The sequence below is a fragment of the Nipponia nippon genome, unplaced genomic scaffold (assembly GCF_047370975.1).
Source record: "Nipponia nippon isolate SJK-2023a ecotype South Korea unplaced genomic scaffold, ASM4737097v1 scaffold_1, whole genome shotgun sequence".
In the NCBI taxonomy this organism is placed as follows: domain Eukaryota; kingdom Metazoa; phylum Chordata; class Aves; order Pelecaniformes; family Threskiornithidae; genus Nipponia; species Nipponia nippon.
The window spans coordinates 107025679-107039947 of NW_028262290.1; the positions used below are offsets into that span (position 1 = coordinate 107025679).

The 14269-nt window shown below is 41.2% G+C and overlaps 1 protein-coding gene across 2 annotated transcripts in view; it reads right to left on the reverse strand.

Annotated features, from left to right (window-relative positions):
• Nucleotides 1–14269, reverse strand: part of CNTNAP2 (contactin associated protein 2) — a 1210705-nt gene that overhangs the window by 12777 nt on the left and 1183659 nt on the right. The gene's annotated exons all lie outside the window — the stretch shown is intronic.

Genomic DNA, 14269 nt, shown 5'->3' on the forward strand with positions numbered 1-14269 from the left:
CAAGACTGTGAGTTGGAGGAGCTAAGGCATGGCAGGCAGGAGAGCCCGTGGGACAGGAGAGCCTCCAGCAGACAGGTGAGGAGAGGAAAACTAGCCAGATGTACCCACGCTCACCTGCCAGCGAGCTAAAAAGGAGAGACTCCTTGCAGCAGAGCTGGATGAAGTAATCAGTACAGGGTTAAAGCAGAATTTGGATGGTGGCCTTGGTTTTAACCTCCAGAAAACATCACAGAGGCTTTTCAAAGGCAATCTCGTTAATTAAACCTATCATCAACATTGTCGTTATAGTCAGACATAGCAACTAGACACTGCAGTGACTAAGCAAGCCCAAGAAGCTCGGTGAGTGGTTGCAATCATTCCCTTCTTTGCCACTGGACTATGGCATTGATTTTGAAATAGGAAAATGTTGTTAGAAGTATTTAACTGGAGACAGTTAAAATAATCAAAGATATGAGTTACTTCTTAGGTCAGTCTTTAAAACCCAGCTATATTTTCCTTGCTTGATGGATTAGGTGACATTGTATTAAAGTAATCAATTGCCTTTACAGGCCAGTGATGCGTTCACTATACACAAAAACCGGCTAAGGGAATTCAACTGACTTTCTGTTAGCATGGAGTAAAATCCATAATAAAGTTCCTTTTGTATCGTGAAGCAGATGCACAAAAGAATGAATGGCTTCAGCTCGCCACACGGCCTGAAAAGAGGTTTGGGGCTAGAGTAGCCTTCTGTGTACCTCATCTGGGGGAGAGTCGAACTAGCTGTGTGTTGAGCAGCTAGTTTTTGGCTGGTCGCCTGTGGGACAAACAAGAGAGCATTTCTCAGGGCTCAGCGGAGGGGGGCTGGCCAGCAGTTTTTGCGAGCAGCACTTGTGCCTTTGACACTTGGTGCTCTGGCTTCTGAAAACAGCATTTCTGCACCTCTCTGAAACAAACCAGGCTAAAAAATGTAAAAGAGAAATGAATACTTGATTCTGTATCAGTGGATTTTGCTCCAAAGAACCACCTTACCATGCAGGACCATGAACGTTTCCTACAGAGACATTTTGGCACAGGGTCCATAATAGTATCCTTGCAGCACTGAAAGGGAAGGGCTAGCAGTGGGAAAATAAACCCTAACTTTAAACCTGCCCTCCCTGCACCTCAAGGAAAATCCTAAAGCCAAATAACACTATGTAGAAAAGCATCAGTTTGCCAAATTGCAAGGAAATTGCTCTCTGCCATTCTAACCTAAAAGGAGGCCCCTCACCATAGGAGCAGCACCACAGGCAGTTAAGTCCTACCACTTGCCACTTGGTTTGGAGTTGCTCTCCTGTGTCCCCACACAAGAAATCTTAAAATCAGCAATGGTCACAGCTCCCTCTTCTCTTACAACTGAATAGCATATTTTATCTTCTTTTAAAAGGTTGTTTCAAGGACCACAGCACTAGTGAAGTGTGAAGAAAGAGGAAGCTGCTGTTCATGGCAGCATGACCCCTCCGGAGCTGCCACATCACAACGGCTATGCTACAAGGGATTCCTGGCAGATGGAAGACCACGGCTTATGATGTTCAACAGCCACTGAAGTACACCGCAGGATAATGAAGAACATGAAGCATGATGTGAAGCTACGTCCTTGATCTTGTCTGACAGCTGCTTCTAGGACTGGCCCCGATGCCTCTGTCCGCGGCTGCTTTCCATTGCATCTAGTCATCACACACACTCAGGAAGAGGTGTCTGTTGGATCAACAAGCAGATGTGACTCACTCTGAGACTCTCATCTCTGACAAAGAAGAAATAGGAACATGTGTCTGGGGGCAGGAGACAACCTATTTCAACAACAGTTCACCATCAGATTGGATTGTACATACAATAAGTTGTGCCCTGCTGCAACTGCTGGAGAACCAGGAGTGCTGTAGTAAAAAAATGGAGCTTAAACGCTCATGCATCTTTTTTTAAAGCACCTACAGCAGTGTTGGCAGATATTATCGCCATAATTCATGAATTCCTGTTCTGTTACTCTTGTGTCAGCAGGAGACCTGCTTTTATATTATGGGTTTTTTTGGACTGAAAAATTATATCTAAAATCTCAGCCAAATGTGGGGTTATAGAATACCTTTTGCTCCAGAAGAGTCTATACCAGTTTTTTACTGAATGTGTTACTACAGATGGATAGAGGAGGAAGAAAAGAACTCATTGCTATCTTCTTCTTCAGGTGGAAGTTTCCTTGAAATTCTTCTGGACAGCAGTAGCTTCTCAAATGATCAGAAACAGCTACAGAACAGGGGTCAGAGAACTGCAAAAGGATAACTCCTGCCACAGCAATTAGGCAGAAGAGAACATATGAGGGCACATTCCTTGACCCACCAAGGTGAGTTTAGCAACAGAGTACTGTCACCAACAGGCACCAAGTGCAGGTATTTCAGATAGCAGTTACATCATTCAGACGTGATCATTCATCCCTGACCTTACTACAGTCACATTCCTCGGCAATATTAAGCAACTTTATCAAGAAGACAACTAATGAGATTATTTCTTCCATTGCTGCTGAAATTCAGGAACCAAATGAGGAAAGAACACATTAGAGCAGGCTGACAAAGGGGCAACAGTAATACTGATGCTCTGGTAAAAGCACAGAAGACTACAGAGTGCCATTCACAGGTTGTAAAGAGTAACTCCTAAAATGTTTTAAAATGACTGGTCATATAAAATTAATATTGTTACTAGTGACTCTCATGTTTCATGGGAATCCAGATCACAGTGGTATAATAACTACCTCGCATGGCTATAATATGCAGATGAAGTACAATAGCGAGTTGCTAATGGACGTGTGTGCCTTCATTTCTCTGTCGCAGCTGGGAACACCTCTTTCCTGTTCAGATTCTTCCATTATCACTGTGACGTTAATTCTAACTACATGTCTCAGCAAGCCCTTTTGCACTGCCTGACGCTTGGACCTCAACAGCTTCCAATCATGACTTGCCCACAGCAAATAAGTGCCACGGAGCTGCAGTTACTCTATGTAGTTACCCTGCAAAGCCCCTGTGGACAGCAAGTGGGTTGTGAATGTAATGTAAGGTGGGTGTGGGGAGGATACTGCAGGAGTTCTGTTCTACAGACTGTGCTACCTAATTGTTAGCTGAGGCCATGAATAAGGCTATTCAGTTTTCCTTTATTACCTGGTCTACAAAGGTTGCTTTCAAACAGCTGATCCCCATCTGGTTTGGGGACTGTACTGGAAAGGTTTCCTTACCTTAGGAGCTTTTTCTGAATCTTCCCTAGGTTTCTCTGAGCAGCCAGAGTCTCACTTGCATGAATCAAAATATGAAGAACAGAGCAAAGAACTTTTAATCTGTCCTGGAAAACAGTTACATATTGGCCCAAGAGATGTGCTGCCAGTTCCCTGAAATCCTCTGCTCATGCAGCTGTGGCACAGAGCCATCAGTTTGCTGTCAGGACACACCAAAGACATTTTCCTAAAACCTGCAGCTAGTGTAGGGACGGATTGAACTGTACCAGGAAATGCTAAGCTCATCTGTGGCTTATGAACATCACTTCATCTGGTTCCCTTCCAGAATCCAAGCTGGGTGATGCTGTTCTTTGCACCCTGTCTTCCCACAGCAGGCCATCGGGTTTGCTTCAAACATGATCAACCTGAAGCTAACTTACGTAAAAGGACACAGCATACTTTGCTTTCTCTTTCTTTCTTGGGCTGCTCTGTATGAGGCCATAGTTTCAATAACCACAGTAAATCTACAGAGTCTGAACTTAAGTTTTGTACTTTTCAACTTTCTGTTATTAGTCTCAGCGTAAATGAGGTTAAAGTAACTTTGAAGCACCTAAAAGGGTGATTAAAGACTGACCGCAGACAAAATCCACGTTTTGGCCATCATTTTAATGACATTTGAAATTTTAGATGACCATAAAAATGCAGTAGGAGACCAACCATCATCTGGCATGCTCAGAATGGTCATTGCCACAGCCAGCTGCAATACAGCAGCACTCACTGAATGGAAAGGGGAGACAGGACTGGATAAACAGACCATAATTAAGATTAAAGATGACAGATGTGGTTGATTTAACAGACTGAATGATAATTTTGCTTCATTATAGTAGGCGTGATTTTGCATCTGCCATTTTCAGAGGGAGAGTTTTTACCATAGATCCCACATAAAAGCCTTTTGCGAATTCACAAAATTGAAATACAAAATGACCCTGTTGAAGCAGAAAAGTGGTCCAGAAAGTGGATGTGGGCAGAGAAATGAGCAAAAGGCTATTCAGTAAAGGCAAGGGGAAAACTTTTCAGCTAGAGAGCACTACCGAGAAGTACAAAGTAAATGGCAAATCTCATTTTGATATACACTACACCAGGAATGTTACATATAGGTCATTGGAAGCAACTTTTTTAACTCAACTTTTTTACTGAGTGGGCAAGTCTTAGTTAAAATACACCACACTACAAAGGAAGATACAGTTTAGATTTGCTCCAAAAAAGGAAGGGTGGAAGTGATCACAGGGTTAAAACAAACAATGGATGAAACGTGAAATGCTGGAAATTGAGTTTGTTCAGCCTAACACGTCTTGAAAGGCTGCTGTGACCTTTCAGCTTTACAGATGTCCACAATTTTGAGAGATATTCTCCCATTATTACGACCAGTTCGTTTTCACATAAACATGAACTAGAGAAGCAACCACAACAACTGGATCTGGTGATCACAAGGTATATAAAACCTCCAGCAATCAAGACATTGATTAAAAGTAGAACAGTGAGAGAACAAAATAAAAGCAAAGATGTGAACTATCTATCACTCCTTCTTCCTAATTCTGTTTTGCAGCCAGGCATCCAAGAATTGAGCTTGCAAAGAGAGCAAACACTCACCGATGGACACTAGATCCATTCAGTAATACATTTCTCTACAGGACCATAACACAGAGGAAAACAAAAGCAAGCTCTCTGGCTGCGTTTTGTCAAATTATGTCAACCCTGCCAGTCAGGTAAGGCTGTACTGCTACAGTCTGAAATTACAGAGCACCCCTTACTACAGACTGTAAGTACAGAAACTAATTGCTCGACTCTTGATAGTTGTCGTGGTTTAACCCCAGCCAGCAACTAAGCACCACACAGCCACTCACTCACTCCCCCCCGGTGGGATGGGGGAGAGAATCGGAAGAGTAAAAGTGAGAAAACTCACGGGCTGAGATAAAGACAGTTTAATGGGTAAAGCAAAAGCCGTGCGCACAAGCAAAGCAAAGCAAGGAATTCATTCACTACTTCCCATGGGCAGGCAGGTGTTCAGCCATCCTCAGGAAAGCAGGGCTCCATCACGCGTAACGGTTACTTGGGAAGACAAACGCCATCACGCCCAACGTCCCCCCCTTCCTTCTTCTTCCCCCAGCTTATATACTGAGCATGACGTCATATGGTATGGAATAGCCCTTTGGCCAGTCTGGGTCAGCTGTCCTAGCTATGCTCCCTCCCAGCTTCCTATGCACCTGGCAGAGCACAGGAAGCTGAAAAGTCCTTGACTAGTGTAAACTCTGCTCAGCAAAAACCAAATCATCAGTGCGTTATCAACATTATTCTCATCCTAAGTCCAAAACACAGCGCTCTACCAGCTACTAAGAAGAAAACTAACTCTATCCCAGCTGAAACCAGGACAATAGTAGAAACTAATGTGCAGTCACAGTCGCATTCCCTCTCCTGAAGGGACTGGATTACAAGAGAAAATCTAAACACATGCATAGAAATGACAGAGCAGGAGTAAACAACTCTATTACATAGCCCTACATCAAAGGTGAACATCACAGCCCATAGACTCCGGTCGGCCCTTCTTGCTCATCCCTCTGCCAATGTCCATCCCACCCATCCTCCTGAGTATGGCTCTGTGAAGAGCTCCCATGACAAGTAAACTACAGCAATTCAGAAAAAGAGGAAAAAAAATCTGAAGCAGTATTAAAAATGCTGTGTCTTTTTATGCTGCCAGGGCAAATTTTGTATTGAAAGTTCCTATCTTTTTTATGTTTTTATTTAATACATCTATTTTTTTTCCTAATTCTCCACGCTGAAAACAGAGAAAAGAGGAAAACTACATCTACTCCTGGTTTTCTAGGCATTTGAGAGCAGATTTGGAGGGAGAACTGTTTAACATTAAACTCTGTTAATAGAGTTTACTTAAAGTCGCACTGACATCAGCTTAAGTATAGAACTGAGAATTTAGCTGAAGTTATTTTTAATATTAAACACTTATAAGTTAAAAAAAAATACCCACACAACCACAAAATATTTAAAAGATATTATTAACCATATTGTTTGTAAAAGGTCTTTTTTGTTCTATGCTACGTGGGGTCAATCATTACTCCCTAAATTTTTAGTGATGCCTCAACTGTAGTGTTAGAGGGTTACAAGTGCATCCCTAATATGAACCATTTTTCAGTCTTTATGGAAACAGAAGTCTTCGCAGTCACAGACTTAATTTTTTTGGTGCGAGTTACAGGATATTGGAAGAAGTACACCCACACAGCAATTCTGAAACTACCAGAACAGACACGCAGCTTAGAGGAAAAATTAGGGCCTTTCACTTTAAAAATGTCATCTTCTTTTCTCTGTCACTGCTGTGATTTAACCCCAGCCAGCAACTAAGCACCATGCAGCTGCTCGCTCACAGCCCCCCCCCGCCCCATGGGATGGGGGAAAGAATTGGAAGGGTAAAAGGGAGAAAACTTGTGGGTTGAGGTAAGAACAGTTTAATAATTGAAGCAAAATAAAATAGAATAGTAGTAATAGTAGTAGTAGCAGTAATAATACTACTACTACAATATTAAGTACAAAGCAAGTGATATGCTATACAATTGCTTACCACCCGCCAACTGATGCCCAGCCCGTCCCCGACCAGTGGTCGCTGCTCCCCCAGCCAACTCCCCCAGTTTATATACTGAGCATGACATCATACGGTATGGAAGAGCCCTTTGGCCAGTCTGGGTCAGCTGTCCTGGCTGTGCTGCCTCCCAACTTCTTGTGCACCTGGCAGAGCATGGGAAGCTGAAAAGTCCTTGACTGGTGTAAGCACTACTTAGCAACAACTAAAACATCTGTGTGTTATCAACATTATTCTCATACTAAATCCAAAACACAGCACTATACCAGCTACTAGGAAGAAAGTTAACTCTATCCCAGCTGAAACCAGGATGATAATGCAAATTATCTGGAAGATGAAATTCTCAACATTGGATCAAAATCCACTGATTTCTTCAATCTTTTGCAACCTTCTTGGCTGGGAGGGATAGGGAGGGAACAAAACCAGAAAAAACCTTCATAAATCACAAAAAAGTCCTCCAACACATTAGTGCTATTTGGACCAATTATTTAAACTAAATTTTGTCAGGTACGTTCTGTTAGATCAAAAACATTTTGAAGGGTTGCATTTTTTCCTAAGAATTTTTCACTGAATCTCAAGTGTTTTTACTGACAGCTACCGGTGAGTTCTGCTGAGAGACACAGACATGCACAGAGATGATGCAAAACACAAAACCTGTGTTTTTACATTTTTGGTGTGAAGTCTCTCCAAACGTGTCTTAATGCGTATAAATTAAAAAATCCTGTGAAATGATGGCTTAATAGAAATGTCCTCTGAACAGCCCTTCTGTATGCAAACGCCTGGCACAGTGTGGGAAAGTAAATGGGGATTATAGAAGAAAGAGTAGTTGGATGTTTCTGTTAAAAAAAGCATGAATTTTGGAGTGAACAATGGAAATGCCAACAATGAACAATAGCAGTGTTGGGGGAAAATTCTTAGGCACCAGAGTCCACAACCCAATCAGTCAAGCTAGTTGTTTCTGAATTAGCCGTATTATCAGCCCTTTAATTTCCTTCTGCAGGTGAACTTTGCTGTCCATCCTCTTAATCAGAGGACAAAATGGATTTTATGAATGGCTTGCTCCAAGAGGGCAGTACAATACTCTTTCTTTCGGTCTTAAAAAGCAATCTTCCTAGCAAAGGGACAGAAAAACGTCCCCTCCTAAAAAAACCTTATTAGGAAACCCATCCTTGCATCTTAAACTCCTCCAAACCAGTTCTCGATGAAATGCGAAATGGGGAAAAACATCCCTGCACTGTCTGTTGGGATGGTTAGGTGATTCTCTCCTGCTTGCCCCTTTGTATGGTCATTTCCCAGTAGTTACTTTTACACTTTCTTTTGCACACAAGCAAGTAATTGTGCAAAGCAGGGGGAAGGCAAGACCAAAACAATTGTTAAGTTGGGTAACTGATAACTGTATACTACAGAATTTTCTTCCTTATTTTAAAAGGAGAGCAGATAATTAGAGCCACTTTTGGATTGTGTTTATCTGCAGTTTGAACTTTAGAAAGTTCTGTCTCAGAAGCAGTATTTTGAACATTTGCTCTGCCAAATTTCCAATTGATTTGCAGCACATTAGAGCACCCCATCCAAAGATCTAAACTCATCTGTCTTTTCATTCCTGGTAGTAAGGTCTGCCTGACACTGGGTCTCACTAGGACTCCAGAGAAGAACTGCTAGTGTATTAGTCATGCTGGCCTAAGCTATCACTTTCATGAAAATTTTATGAGCAGTGCTTACATTTCACCTGTTAAGGAAGACAAACAAGTACTTCCTTTTATAATTAATGTAGAATATGAAATGCTTTGGTGCTCTCAAAGGAACAGTAGAGTTAAGTGCTGATCAAAGCCTAGCTGTATATAGCTAATCGCTGATAATGAACCCACAGGGAATACTTGAAAGAAACAAAACAACAAAAATAAAAAAATCCAACCCAACAAACAAGAATACCAAACAAGCCTGTAAACTTCTGACAGCTACAAAACAGGAGAAAAAAAGATGATGGACTCTATTAATTGAGGTCACTGGAAGAAAGGGCTTCTCACAGCCAGGATATGAACAAGATCAGGTTCTGCACTTTTAGTGTTCAGCCACTTATGGAAAAAAAAAAGACTTGGATTGGGGATGAGGAATGTGTCAGACTGGAGAGTTTAAATCTAAAATAAACTTCAACAGTCGTAATGACCTGACTGTAATCTACAGTAAACTCTTACACATGAAGTGAACTGCTTTTCAGCCTAAGGAAAGGAAAAAGAAGGCAGTCACATTAAGTGCTCAGGCATCTAAATGCTTCCTGCTCTACTCCATTTTTTCCTAATTTATGCCATCCCTATGTTCCTAGTTAAAGTTAGTACTTGTGGAAAAAATATAGTCTTTGCAGACGATGGAAAACACTCTCTTTTTAATATTACCACCTTCTTGTCTTGACATTAGATAGCAAGCAGCATTAACACTCAAATCACTGCTTATGAAATAGCTACAATGCTGGTCTCTCAATGAATGCCAGAAGAATTTACAAGCTTGGCAGTCTGTCAGCTGTCTGACACACTAGACAGAGTGTCAGAAATTTCACACTGAAATTATATATTCTTAAAGATAAGAGAAAGCTATGCATAATTGTGTGAAGGAACTAGATGAGACGGAGGGAGGTATTTTTATTCCCAATCAATAGAGAGATTTACAGTAATTCAAGCACCATAATTAAGCCCTTTAAGGATGAAGCACTGATTGTGCCAAATTTCAGACAGATGCTCTTCCCAGTTAGCTGCTCGATGGGGAGGAGAAAAATAGAAACTGTTGCATCTCAATGTTTACCACTTACCTTCTTGCCTGCAAGAAACACTTGGTGCTTATAAACTGAGCTATGAGTTTCTGCTACACTTAATCCCCGACGGTCTGAAAAAAAAGCCACCTTCCTGTCCAAAAAAACCTCAGGTCAAGGCCATGGACTTCTGAGATAATATTTATATTGGGAGAATAGGGGATGAATGCTGGTCACTCTCAGCAGAGGAAACTTGATCACAGAAATGCACCAAAATCTGGCAGTGGAAGAATCTGTTGGCCCGCAAGGCAGGCTGCAAGTGCATCTTCTGTGTCTTGTACAGGGAGTATAAATATTAAACTAGCTTGCTGGCAGACAAAGAGCCTCCCAATGTTTACATGCTGTGTTAATTAAAAAAAACCCAACCACCTCGAGTGATCAATAACTTCAAAGAGAGAATCTGGCATCATTCTCTGATTGCAGTACAGGTAATTAATCCTGTTTGCTACGCTTGAAAGAGGAGGAGCGTCATTTTATTCCAGCAACTGCTTTAACATCCATTTCTAATTTTGCTAACATCTAGGAGATCAAATTTAGATGTGTAAGGCTGCATCTTGAAGAAAAGTGGTGTGCTTCTTCCGTCCATCCTGCCCAGACTCGCTTGCCCCTTGCAGGAAGCCTGGAGAAGTGCCTGCTCTCCCTTAGAGGAGAGAAGGAGCGCTGAGTCACACATTACCATTGACTTTAATCCTCCTGCTGTTGGATTCGCTGATGCGTACAGGACTCTTTCAATGCCTGTGACCAGGAGAAGACCCTGTGTTTGTAACCTAAGACCATTTTGAGGGCTGAATCGCTGCCCTCCAGCAAGTAATGCCTTTGATCTTTCCCACTGCGTCCTGTGTAACAAGCCCTTGAAAGGGCAAGAGCTATTTCCCGTCTCCCTAGCCACATCTGTACCAGTGCACGCCTGACACTGCTTCTCCTCAGATGCTGCCGCTCTGCCCTCTGAGATGTGGGTACCAGTGGTCAGAGGGCGGGATGGCAACCCAACCGATGGCGTCTGAGTCCGGAAGGTGACCTTCAGCACTGTCACCAATAACACACGAGTGACACTTTCTCTTAATCCAGAAATCGACTGCCATCTTTTGCTTGACAAAGATCATTTGTTGGCCAGTTAGGTGAGCATGGATCATATGGCCAGTATTCAGCCCTCCCACTCTCTTCTCCTGCCATCACTTGTTAAAGGAAGAGGAATGAATTTGCAACAAAAAGGGAGTTAAACCTGCAGGCAGCCGTTTTAATCTTGATGACAGCGGTGCATGTCTTCATACAATGTCTTTGCCAGACGTGCTCAATATAGGTTTCAAAAAGTAAGCTGTTGATTCTTAAAAGGGAAGGCCTTTCACCTTCTACAGAAATAAAGAGCTTTTAGGGTTTAAATATGTACAGTCAGAAAAAAGTCAGACCACTTGGAAGAACATTGCAGATGTAGTATTTAATCCTGCTCCATTTAATTCTTAATATGTTGAAGCTAATATGGGTTTAACTAAATCCTGCATTAAATACCCCAGATACCATTCTGTTCATACTCAGAATAAATGCATCTTGAAGCCACATAGTGCCATGGCAGCTTAGAGGTGCTGAAGCATGGTTTGTCAACAGTTGTATGTACCTTGCCTCTTCCAGTATCTCTTGCTTTTACTAAACTCAAGATCATTTAGTTTGGCAAACTGGAGCACATTTTACCTAAAATGGAGAGGTACATACATGTAGTAGGTTTCTTTTATCCTTTTTATATAAATAAGAAAAGTTTGGAAGAGAAACTTCATTAGTAAACTGCAGAACCTTTATCTCAGATAAAAACAGCCACAAAACTGAATCCCAATAATATGCATCTCCTGATTTTAAGTACAAGGCGTTTTAGGTGTGGGAGTTTATTTACTACAAAAACAATCATCTGTTTGGGCTTTTGTTTGCTTCTCCACAATGAGCAAGGTGTCAGTTATCAGTGACATAGATCTTAGCTAATTTGAATTGAGAGATACTAAAAAAACTCTTGGTGATTAGCCTTTTTTTTTTTTTCTACACATGCTACAGTAATAGATATTAAAATGCATGTTAATATACTTAAAGGCATGCAATTATAACTTTTTTTTTTTTTTTTTAAATGTATGCCGGACAGGTGATTCGCTGGGTTTAGACAACATGTAAAGGCAGGACATGTCATTTTTAAATAATATGGTTATTGATCAGGCTCTTTTTTGCCTCCTTTCTACATTCCTTTTGATGTAACCAAGGCAAATTGGATGGTCTGACATGAACTGAGATAATACGGATGGGACAAAAACACAGGAAGGGAACTGTATTGATGATCTGCTTGGATTTGATTATTAACTTTTTTTTTTTTAAAATCACCAGAAAGTCACATTCTAGGAAAGAATGACTTGTTGAATTCCTGCACTTCATCACCACCAAGAAAGGATCACCATAGCAACAGGAAAAGAAAACGCATTGTAAGAATACTCACAAGCTGAACAAGATAATGGTTTAAGATAATGTCCCAGTAGCATGGCAAAATGCCAGCCAGGGGTGGGGAGGGAGGAAAGTGTCATTTTTACAATGACAAAGAAATTTAAAAAGAATTAATATTGTAAATGCGAAATATATGTGAATTCAAGGCTAACAGAAAGCGCAAGACAATGAACTGAGAAGCTGTATGGCTCATTTGTCCAGGGAGCAAATCAACAAGGTTTCGTATTGATAAATGCCTGAACTTGTCTCTAAGGGTCAACTGCAAGTGACTGATGTGTGTCTTTATGATTTTCCCTTCAGCCTCTCTGTTAGGGGATCCAAAATGTTTTGCAGCTAGCAGGAGGTATCCATGCAGCAACTACACAGAAGAGTTTACGGCAAACATTTCGTGCAGGTCACCCGTCAGGCAGAACCTGCTTAACATCTAGTAATTATCCATAAGGTCTGATCCAGCACTGCAGTTTAGAGGTGAAAGGATCGTTACATTTGCCGTCTGGTGTATCTGTTCTATTTAGACACTCATCTTTGATCTCCTCCTACAACATTTTTCAATCCTCAACGTTCAGTTCCACAGTATTTGAGAAGCAAAGCTACAAATCTACACTTAACTCAAAATATGAATCAGGATGAATGTAGAGTATGTCACTGAATGAGATTTAAACCTTATGATACTCGCCACAAAATTTTTCCTGCTTTTTTTCTTTTCACTACAAACCAACTGTCCTCAACTCTGATGTTTTGTTAAGATCTATTTAAAATTAAATAGGTGACATAACAACAAAAATTACAGATAAAAACATATTTGAAATGAGAAACCCTGTACATAGTAACTGCTGCTTTCAAAGCCATGTTCTTTGCAACCATTTCTTTGTGGCAGAGTGTGTGTGGCTTTTGCTTTAGCACCACTACAAGTGTTCCTGTGAATTTCAAAAGGGCTTTTTGTCTTCACCCCTTCAGCCGGTTTAGTGAAGGAGTAAATTCACACTGAGAGTACCGAGACTAGTCCAGCTCTGGAGACAATGGGAACCATTACTTATACCTCTGATTTTTCCATTTTCTCTTTCAACACAATTTGTGTTAGAAAGTCTTTTAGTAGGGTTTGGGAAATGTAAAAAAATCCTCAGTGAAAACTGTCAATTTGCTAATGCAAAGTGACACTAAACCCAAACATTTTCATTTACCAGTCATCAAGATCATCTGTGTGCAAGGTTACACAGTCTACAGTATATACTTTTCCTGACACTGAAACAGAGCTAGCTGTGTCAGACCACCAGAGACACTTTTACAAAGACCAAGTTGTTCTTACCTGATACCGATAAACGAGTTGCTGCGATCTCTCATCTTCGTATCATGGAAATGTCACCCAGAGTGAAAGTCAGGAATTGTTCACCCACACCTGAATGTTCTTTCACTCCTGCCCTGGTGAAACACCACTCCCTTGCTGTGAAATTTCTTTCTATCAAAGCTCACCTGACATTGTTGCTCCCTTCAGTGTACAGCAATCCCTCACTAGAAGTCTTTGAAGCAACATGATCTTTTCCCTCTACTGCTGCGAAGCACTGGAGAGGACAAGAGGAGGGGTTCCTAGCTCCCAGTCTTACTAAAGCTTATCATCACCAAAAATGAAGGTCTCTCTGCCCGTGACTTGAAACAGTCAAGTAAAGTCTGGCTATGGCAACGATATTTTTTTTACTGGGCAGAAGTTAACAGACAGCTTGAGCCAACTTAATTGCATGCTGTATGTTCCCTGATATCCTTCATGCTGGCTCCATGACCGAGTACTACAATTAATCCAGAAGAAAATGTGTAAGTTTGTAATCTGTCAGGTCAACAAAGTTCAATCGACTCAGCAAAAGTTTTCAAGATGAGACTGAGCCAACACAAGGACAAGCGTAGTAGCACATGGCAAGGACAAACAGGACCTCCTTCTTTTAACACCAGGAGTTATTAGGAACAGTTCAAATATCTTGAGTAAATCACACCATAGTCTTTTACAAGCTTGCAGTCAAATTAAGTGTGGGAAAAAGAAACCAACTAAAATTAACAACCAAAACCCATTAGCTGCAAAAGATTCACAGCAGCAGTGCATCCTCAAGAACTTTATGGCACACTTTTTAAAGACATGAGCCAGTGAAGTACCTTTGAG